The sequence below is a fragment of the Dendrobates tinctorius genome, unplaced genomic scaffold (assembly GCF_039654945.1).
Source record: "Dendrobates tinctorius isolate UK_male_01 unplaced genomic scaffold, ASM3965494v1 ptg000022l, whole genome shotgun sequence".
In the NCBI taxonomy this organism is placed as follows: Eukaryota; Metazoa; Chordata; class Amphibia; order Anura; family Dendrobatidae; genus Dendrobates; species Dendrobates tinctorius.
Genome location: NW_027361690.1, coordinates 105,410,714 through 105,420,825, shown reverse-complemented (window position 1 = coordinate 105,420,825; position 10,112 = coordinate 105,410,714). Strand labels below are relative to the sequence as shown.

The 10,112-nt window shown below is 40.5% G+C and overlaps 1 long non-coding RNA gene across 1 annotated transcript; it reads right to left on the bottom strand.

The window, feature by feature from the left end:
• Window positions 1–203: 203 nt before the first annotated feature.
• On the bottom strand, window positions 204–8,428 carry LOC141083995 (uncharacterized). Its single transcript, XR_012230897.1, has 3 exons — window positions 8,268–8,428; window positions 7,214–7,385; window positions 204–702 (listed from the first exon to the last, which is right to left on the bottom strand). It is a non-coding gene; the product is annotated as an uncharacterized lncRNA (long non-coding RNA).
• Between the last annotated feature and the right edge of the window lie 1,684 nt (window positions 8,429–10,112).

Sequence of the window (10,112 nt, the reverse complement as noted above, 5' to 3'; positions counted from 1 at the left end):
ATTGCAAAATGTTCAAAATTTTCGCCAACTTTCCATTTTTTTCACAAATAAATGCAAGTTATATGAATTAAATTTTGCCACTAACATAAAGTACAATATGTCATGAGAAAACAATGTCAGAATCACCACGATTCATGGAAGCATTCCAGAGATATTACCTCATAAAGGGACAGTGGTCAGAATTGTAAAAATTGGCCCGGTCATGAACGTTCAAACCACCTTTGGGGGTAAAGGGGTTAAAGTCTATCTCAGTCAAAAATAAAAACCTCACATTGCTCTTACCTTTCTAGAGTCATTTCCTACAAATTTCAGCTACTTTCTGCAATCCTCTGCTTTTTCCTAATTTACTAACAGGAGTAGTTATCACTGTCTTCCAAATTATATATACACAGGATCTGCAACCTGGTCCCCGGTCGCATTTTGTCCTGCCATTTATCTCCCACAGTTATTACAGAGTTTGAATTTCCTTGTTAGCATTACGAGGAATACTCAAGGTTTTTTTCTTGCTCTCACATTCTCAGCCTTTGATTCACAGGAGATACACTTTCAAATCCCTTCACGACCCATCGATTTTCTATTTTTGAGTGTTCGCTTTTTCTCCTCCTCCAAGAACCATAACTTTTTTATTTTTGTGTTGACTGAGCTGCATGAGGTTCCGAAATGAAAAATACATGAAGGGTTGTAGAAAAATGCTTTTATATTCTGCAAAAGAAAACCATATCAAAATATAAGATTTATTATGTATATATAAAATATCTAATGCAACAATAACGTAGTGCAACCCTAAATTTGGGATATGGAACAGAGAAATAAAGATCACATTATTTTTGCAAACTGTTCTTTCATCTGAAAACACACACATTAATTTACATGCTCTACATAAACAGTGGGGGGAATAAGTATGTGATCCCTTGCTGAATTTCTAAGTTTGCCCACTGACTAAGTCATGAAAAGTCTATAATTTTAAGGGTAGGTTAATTTTAACATTGAGAGATAGAATATCAAAAACAAAATCCAGAAAATCGCATTGTATAAATTATAAAAATGTATTTGCATTTTGCAGGAGAAATAAGTATTTGATCACTCTGGCAAACAAGATTTATTATGTAACTACTGTATCTACTGTATGTGATTATTGTTATGCTGTAATGTCTATTGTCTGTACAAATCCCCTCTGAAATGTAAAGTGCTGCGGAATATGTCGGCGCTATAAAAATAAAATTTATTATATTATTATTATTATTATTATTATTATGTGGTGGCAAAGCCCTTGCTGGCAAGCACAGCAGTCAGACTTTTTTGTAGTTGATGATGAGGTTTTCACACATGTCAGGAGGAATTTTGGTCTACTCCTCTTTGCAGATCATCTCTAAGTCATTAATATTTTGAGACTGTCGCTTGGCAACCCAGAGCTTCAACTCCCTCCATAAGTTCTCTATGAGATTAAGGTCTGGAGACTGGCTAGGCCACTCCATGACCTTAATGTGCTTCTTTTTGAGCCACTCCTTTGTTGTCTTGGCTGTATGCTTTGGGTCATTGTCTTGCTTGATGACACAGACACAATACATTTTTAATGTCCTGGTGGAGGGAAGGAGGTTGTCACTCAGGATTTTACGGTACATTTCTCCATTCATTCTCCCATTGATGCAGTGAAGTAGTCCTGTGCCCTTAGCAGAGAATCACCCCCAAAACATAATGTCTCCACCTCCATGCTTGACAGAGGGGAGGGTGTTCTTTGAGTCATAGGCAGCATTTCTCTTCCTCCAAACATGACGAGTTGATTTAATGCCAAAGACCTCAATTTGTGTCTCATATGACCACAGCACCTTCTCCCAAGCACTCACAGAATCATACAGGTGTTCATTGGCAAACTTCAGATGGGCCTGCACATGTGCCTTCTTAAGCAGGGGGGACCTTGCAGGCACTGCAGGATTTTAAACCTTTATGGCGTAATGGGTTACCAATGGTTTTCTTGGTGACTGTGGTCCCAGCTGCCTTGAGATCATTAACAAGTTCCCTCTTTGTAGTTTTAAGCTGATCTCTCACATTCCTATGATCAAGAATACCCCATGGGTTAAGATTTTGCATGATGCCCCAGATCCATGTCGATTGACAGTCATTTTGTATTTCTTCCATTTTCTTACTTTTGAACCAACAGTTGTCTCCTTCTCACCCAGCACCTTACGTATGGTTTTGTACCCCATTCCAGCTTTGTGCAGGTCTATGATCTTGTCCCTGACATCCTTATAAAGCTCTTTGGTCTTGCCCATGTTGTAGAGGTTAGAGTCTGGCTGATTAATTGAGTCTGTGGACACAGGAGTCTTTTATAAAGGTGACTATATAAGACAGATGTCTTTAATGCAAGTAACGAGTTGATTAGGAGCGTCTAACTGGTCTGTAAGAGCCAGAACTCTTAATGGTTGGTAGGGGGTCAAATACTTATTTCTCACTGCAAAATCAAATAAATTTATATGCAAGTGCATCTCACAAAATTAGAATATCATCAAAAAGTTAATTTATTTCAGTTCTTCAATCCAAAAAGTGAAGCTCATATATTTTATAGAGTCATTACAAACAGAGTGATCTACTTTAAGTGTTTATTTATGTTAATGTTGATGATTATGGCTTACAGCCAATGAAAACCCAAAAGTCATTTAAAAATGATATTAAAATCTGAAATGTTAGCCTACTGAAATGTATGTTCAGTAAATGCACTCAATACTTGGTCTGGTCTCATTTTGCATCAATTCCTGCATCACTGCGGCGTGGCATGGAGGTGATTAGTCTGTGACACTGCTGAGGTGTTATGGAAGCCCAGGTTGCTTTGATAGCAGCCTTCAGCTCGTCTGCATTGTTGGGTCTGGTGTCTCTCATCTTCCTCTTGACAATAAGAATAGATTCTCTATGGTGTTAAGGTCAGGCGAGTTTGCTGGCCAATCAAGCACAGTGATAGTGTTGTTTTTTAAATCAGGTATTTTGTTTTTTGGTGAAAGCAAAGTTTGAAGGAGAAAATTATTATTTCAAATAAAAATCTTTTTTTTGAACCTTTTCAATGTCTGGACTAGATTGTAAATTCATTTGGCAACTCATTTAATTAATAAAGGTAGGAGTTTTCATGGAAAACAAAATTGTCTGCGCAACCCCAAACTTTTCAGCTGTAGTGTATATGCATCTGCATTTTAATTTCTTTGCTACTCATCAAGTCACTTGACTTTTACCTGCTTGATAGGTTTTTCATAGCTGGATTCTAAGATATTATTCAGTGTCCCTCCTAGATAGGACGCTCTAATATTGTTTTGTGTATGATTTTAATCATGTTATTAGGTTTTAATTATACTAATAAAGCATTGCTATTTTATTTATAATTTTTCTGGATGTCTTCGTTCAGCAATATAGTATGTCAATCCGATTTTGTAGATTATAGATAGAATGTTGTAAGGTCACAACTAGTGTTGAGCATTCCGATACCGCAAGTATCGGGTATCGGCCGATACTTGCTGTATCGGAATTCCGATACCGACTTCCGATATTTTTTCAATATCGGAATTCGGCATCGGAATCGGAAGTTCAAAGTTGATTGACGGCCTGACGTCATCATGATGCGCGGTGTGTGCGCATCATGATGCGCCGTCATTTCGGGCCTTCCGGGGGTCTCTGCCGGCCTGCCGGGGGGCTGTGTGGACTGCCCGGGGTCGGTACCGGCCTGCCGGGGGGCTGTGCCGGCCTGCTGGTGGTCTGTGCACCCTGTGGGGGTCTGTACCGGCCTGCCGGGGGGCTGTGCCGGCCTGCCGGTGGTCTGTGCTGATGTCCGGGGGTCTGTGCAAGCATCGTCCGATGGGACTACAAGTCCCATCTGGCGATGCCTGCTACCATGACAGTGATTGACACATTAGCCAATGATGGGACAGTAGTAGTCCCACCATCCGGCTAATGTGTTAAATGTTAAAAAAAAAAAAAAAAAAAATACTACATACATACTACATACATACTACATGCTACATACATACTACATATATGCTACATGCATGCTACATACATACTACATGCTACATACATACTACATATATACTACATGCATGCTACATACATACTACATGCTACATACATACTACATATATACTACATTCATACTACATACATGCTACATACATGCTGCATGCTACATACATACTACATACATACTACATACATACTACATACATACTACATGCATGCTACATACATACTACATACATACATACTACATGCATGCTACATACATACTACATGCATGCTACATGCATGCTACATACATACTACATGCTACATACATACCACATACATACTACATACATACTACATACATACTACATGCTACATACATACTACATATATACTACATGCATGCTACATACATACTACATGCATGCTACATGCATGCTACATACATACTACATGCATGCTACATACATACTACATGCTACATACATACCACATACATACTACATACATACTACATACATACTACATGCTACATACATACTACATATACTACATGCATGCTACATACATACTACATGCATGCTACATGCATGCTACATACATACTACATGCTACATACATACCACATACATACTACATGCTACATACATACTACATATATACTACATGCATGCTACATACATACTACATGCTACATACATACTACATGCATGCTACATGCATGCTACATGCTACATACTACATGCTACATACATGCTACATGCATGCTACATACATACTACATACATACTACATGCTACATACATACCACATATATACTACATACATACAATACATTCATACAATACATACATAGACATACAGTACATATAACATAGAGTAACATACTTACCAATACTTGTCACATTGTTCCCCGAAGCCATTGTCTTTTCCGGAATAAATATTAACATAACAAACCACAAAAATACTCACCCACGATCCGAAGCAGTCCACGAGTGTGTCCCACGACGATCTTGGGTAGAGAACTGCAGCATCAGATGATGCTGCCGTTCTCTACGGGCTGTAGGAATCCAATGACAGAAGGTAGGTATCCTTCCGCACTGTATTCCTCCGCCACTTAAAAAAAAAAAAAGTCCCTAGTCTCACTTTATGCCATTGCTGTGTGGGAATTTCCCACGCAGCAATGGCATAAAGTGAGACTAGGGACTTTTTTTTTTTTAAGTGGCGGAGGAATACAGTGCGGAAGGATACCTACCTTCCGTCATTGGATTCCTGCAACCCGTAGAGAACGGCAGCATCATCTGATGCTGCAGTTCTCTACCCAAGATCGTCGTGGGACACACTCGTGGACTGCTTCGGATCGTGGGTGAGTATTTTTGTGGTTTGTTATGTTAATATTTATTCCGGAAAAGACAATGGCTTCGGGGAACAATGTGACAAGTATTGGTAAGTATGTTACTCTATGTTATATGTACTGTATGTCTATGTATGTATTGTATGAATGTATTGTATGTATGTAGTATATATGTGGTATGTATGTAGCATGTAGTATGTATGTAGTATGTATGTAGCATGCATGTAGTATATATGTAGTATGTATGTAGCATGTAGCATGTATGTAGCATGTATGTGGTATGTATGTAGCATGTAGTATGTATGTAGCATGCATGTAGTATATATGTAGTATGTATGTAGCATGTAGTATGTATATAGTATGTATGTGGTATGTATGTAGCATGTAGTATGTATGTAGCATGCATGTAGCATGCATGTAGTATGTATGTAGCATGCATGTAGTATGTATGTAGCATGTATGTAGTATGTATGTAGCATGCATGTAGTATGTATGTAGCATGCATGTAGTATGTATGTAGCATGTAGTATGTATGTAGCATGCATGTAGCATGCATGTAGTATGTATGTAGTATGTATGTAGTATGTATGTAGTATGTATGTAGCATGCAGTATGTATGTAGCATGCATGTAGCATGCATGTAGTATGTATGTAGTATGTATGTAGCATGCAGTATGTATGTAGCATGTATGTAGCATGTATGTAGTATGTATGTAGTATATATGTAGTATGTATGTAGCATGTAGTATGTAGCATGTAGTATGTATGTAGCATGCATGTAGTATATATGTAGTATGTATGTAGCATGTAGTATGTATGTAGCATGTAGTATGTATGTAGCATGCATGTAGTATGTATGTAGTATTTTTTTTTTTTTTTTTAACATTTAACACATTAGCCGGATGATGGGACTACTACTGTCCCATCATTGGCTAATGTGTCAATCACTGTCATGGTAGCAGGCATCGCCCGATGGGACTTGGTAGTCCCATCGGACGATGCCTGCACAGCCCCCCGGAGCCTGCACAGACCACCGGCAGGCCGGCACAGCCCCCCGGCAGGCCGGCACAGCCCCCCGAAGCCTGCACAGACCACCGGCAGGCCGGCACAGCCCCCCGGCAGGCCGGCACAGCCCCCCGGAGCCTGCACAGACCACCGGCAGGCCGGCACAGCCCCCCGGCAGGCCGGCACAGCCCCCCGGAGCCTGCACAGACCACCGGCAGGCCGGCACAGCCCCCCGGCAGGCCGGCACAGCCCACCGGAGCCTGCACAGACCACCGGCAGGCCGGCACAGCCCCCCCCGGCAGGCCGGCACAGACCACCGGAGCCTGCACAGACCCCCTGGCAGGCCGGCACAGCCCCCAGAAAGGCCCGTACAGACCCCAGAGAGGCTGTACAAGGCAAAAACAGGGTTTTTCTTATTCCGATACCGGAAGTCCCATAGACTTGAATGGGACTTCCGGTATCGGAATCGGCGATACCGATACTTTTTTTAAAGATCGGCCGATCCATTCCGATCTGATACTTTGAAGTATCGGACGGTATCGCTCAACTCTAGTCACAACACACCTGGTAACATGAAGATGTATGCCTCGACCTTATGAAATGCAGTCTTGGTCGGGACTTAAGACATAGCATGCGACTGTGGCAGAAGAAGTGACGAGGAAGTAACTGGAGAGATGAGTGGTAAGGTGAGTTTTATTCTATTATTTATTTTCCTTTTTAACCTTTTGTCAGCCCTCTATGGTTCAGCAAATTGACGTTGAGCTAATTGTAAAAAATCTGCATTCTCTAAAAGGATTTTGATAAAATTTTAGTAGAATTCAATTCAACTTGAGTATATTTACCATTACTAGTAAGTTATTAATTTTTACCTACCTTTTATTTTTCTTTACTTTATTTGCTTGGATGGATAATGAGTAGAAGCATTAAAGGTGCCCTTCAGTGCACAGTCTGCCATATGTATACATAACTGGAGCAAGATTTCCAGGGTGGATACCACTGTAGCAAATGTGAGTATGTTGCCCACCTGAAAGCTCATATTAGATATCTGGAGGAGTAAAAATCAACACTAATGGTGATTAACAATGTCACTGACCGACAATTAGGAGGCGAACATGGAGAGTTGTGCACTGGGTCATTTCGAACAGGCAAAATGCTAGCTTAATGAAGTAAGGGGGAATGTAAAGGGGTTGAAGAAAAAGAAGGCCACTCCTATTTCTGTACTTACAAGCAACATTGACAAATTGTGGGATGAAGCAAGGGTGTTAGCCTCAAAAATTGCAGGGCTTGCAACCTTAGTGGATACTTCTCCCCCTGACATAGGAAAGAACAGTTTAGCTAGTAGATTGGGAGAGTAATGTAGGTATGGTTAGAAAGTTGGCCATATGGGATTCTATCATTTGGAATACAGATAAGTTGAATATTTTGTTGCCAATACTGCCCCATTGAATGGTTTGCTGTCTTCCTAGTGCCAGGGTTTGACATGTGACAGAACAGGTTGCTAAATTACTGAGGGGGACTTGTGATTATTCATCTGTCTTGGTCCATGTCGGAACAAATAAAAGAATAAGTGCTAAATGGAAAATCTTGTTAGAGTTAGGCTGAAAGCTGAAGTGAAAGACCTTAAGGTTGTATTCTCTGGAACATTTCCACAACAAGATAGACCATGGAAACTTTGGGAACTTAGAGAGTTGAATGCATGGCTTAAAGGGAATAAGTCATGACTTTTAAGCTATGCAACCCATTAATATGGGCATGCAGGTTACAGACTGCTGAAAAAAGTCCTACCTGTATATCTCATATCAAATGCCTTGTTGTTTAGAAATCTGCCTTTCTCACTTTATGTAAATGAGTTTTTCCAGGCTGTGGGGAGGACACTACCTGAAAGATAACTCTGCTTCAGTAATAAATTATTATGTGAATTACCTACCATAACATAACTGTGTGCTTGTGTTATTAGGATTTCATCTTGTAATCTTGCTTCTGCATAGTTCCATCAATCCTCTTCAGTATTCCATCCTTCCATGAACATTAGCTTCACACTTCTGCTGCACATGTGCCAACGAGTCTCTGATGGTTTCATTCCCAGTGTTTCTGGTAACTGGAAACAACAAAAGACTAATAAAACTTCAGGGCCCTATAGAGATTACAGATACTCTGAAAACACTTGCTCGCTTTCAGCCTAACTTAGGCTAGTTTCACACTAGCATATGGCCGAGGTGTGAAGGGCTGCAGACTTCCTTTGTGAAGCTTCGCCCATGGCCGCACCTCCTCCCGTCAGCTCCGCCTACCTCGGCATGCGGCGTGCGTACCCTATATTTAACATTGGGTATGCAGGCCGTGCTGATGTATGCGGATGCCTCCACATGTGTCGTTTTGACAGTGTGGCGACCTGCGCTGAACGCAATGTGTTGCATTTTGGTGCGGTCACCACACTGTCAAAATGACACATGCGGAGGCATCTGCATACATCAGCACAGCGTGCATACCCAATGTTAAAGATAGGGTACGCACGTCGCATGCCAAGGTAGGTGGAGCTGATGGGAGGAGGTGCTGCCATGGGTTGAGCTTCACAGAGGAAGTCTGCAGCCCTCCTCACCTCGGCCATACGCTAGTGTGAAACTAGCCTTGGTGACCATTATATTTGTGTGGGACACCTTCAGGCTCTCCTCTGACAGATGATGTCAGGAAAAAGAAATATGGGTTGTGTTGAATTTCAATTCCTAATCATTTTCCTCTTCTGGGAGTTAAGAATGAGCTAGCATGTAGCATATTACTCACCTGACCACATTTTCATTGCGTGCTTGTTCAACCAAGCTGTGCATGCATAAGTATGAGGTGTTTGAAAGGGATACAGTTAGGTCCAGAAATATCTGGACAATAACAAATATTTTGACATTTTAGCTGTTACCAAAATATATTCAAGATACAGTTACATAATCAATATGGGCTTAAAGTGCAGACTCCTAGTTTAAATTTGAGGGTATTACATCCTAATTGGAGTAAAGGCATAAAAATTCCAGCTTTTTAATATAAAGCTGCCTCTTTTTATAGGGACCAAAAGTAACTAGGCAATTATCTCAAAAGCTCTTTAATGTGCTTTATGAGCGCTTCCCTCATTAATCCCTCATCAACTAAGCAGGTTAAAGGTCTGGAGTTGATTTCAGGTGTGGCATTTGCAGTGGAAGTTGTAGTAGCACTCAGTGGAAGAGTAACAGACCATCATTGGACTAAGAAAAGATTAAATCCATCCAAGAGATAGCAAAAATTTTAGGAGTGGCCAAATCAACAGATTGACACATTTTGCAAAAAGAGTGCTCTGATGAGCTTGGGAACTGAAAAAATCCTAGACATACACACAAGCGAACAACTCTCTCAAAGTAGATGTTTCAATATCTAAGCCTACCATAAAGAGAAAACTTTATGAGAGTAAACACAGAGAGTTCATCACATGGTGCAAAACATAAATAATCCTCAAAAATAGAAGGGCCAGATTAGAGTTTACCAAAAAGCACCTAAAGAAGTCACCTCAGTTCTGGAAAAGCATTCTTTGGACAGATGAATCTAAGATTAACCTGTACCAGAAAGATAGGAAGAAGGAAGTATGGTGAAGGCTTGGAACAGAATGGGCTTGGAATTACTTTGGGCCACTGAAATTAGGAGGCTTTGTAGAAAAATGGTTGCCATTGCTAAGCGTTTCATAGATTTTGTTTTTCAATTACCTTCATTAAACCTAAAAGTCTACACTTTAATTGCATGACAGTTGTTTCAAAAA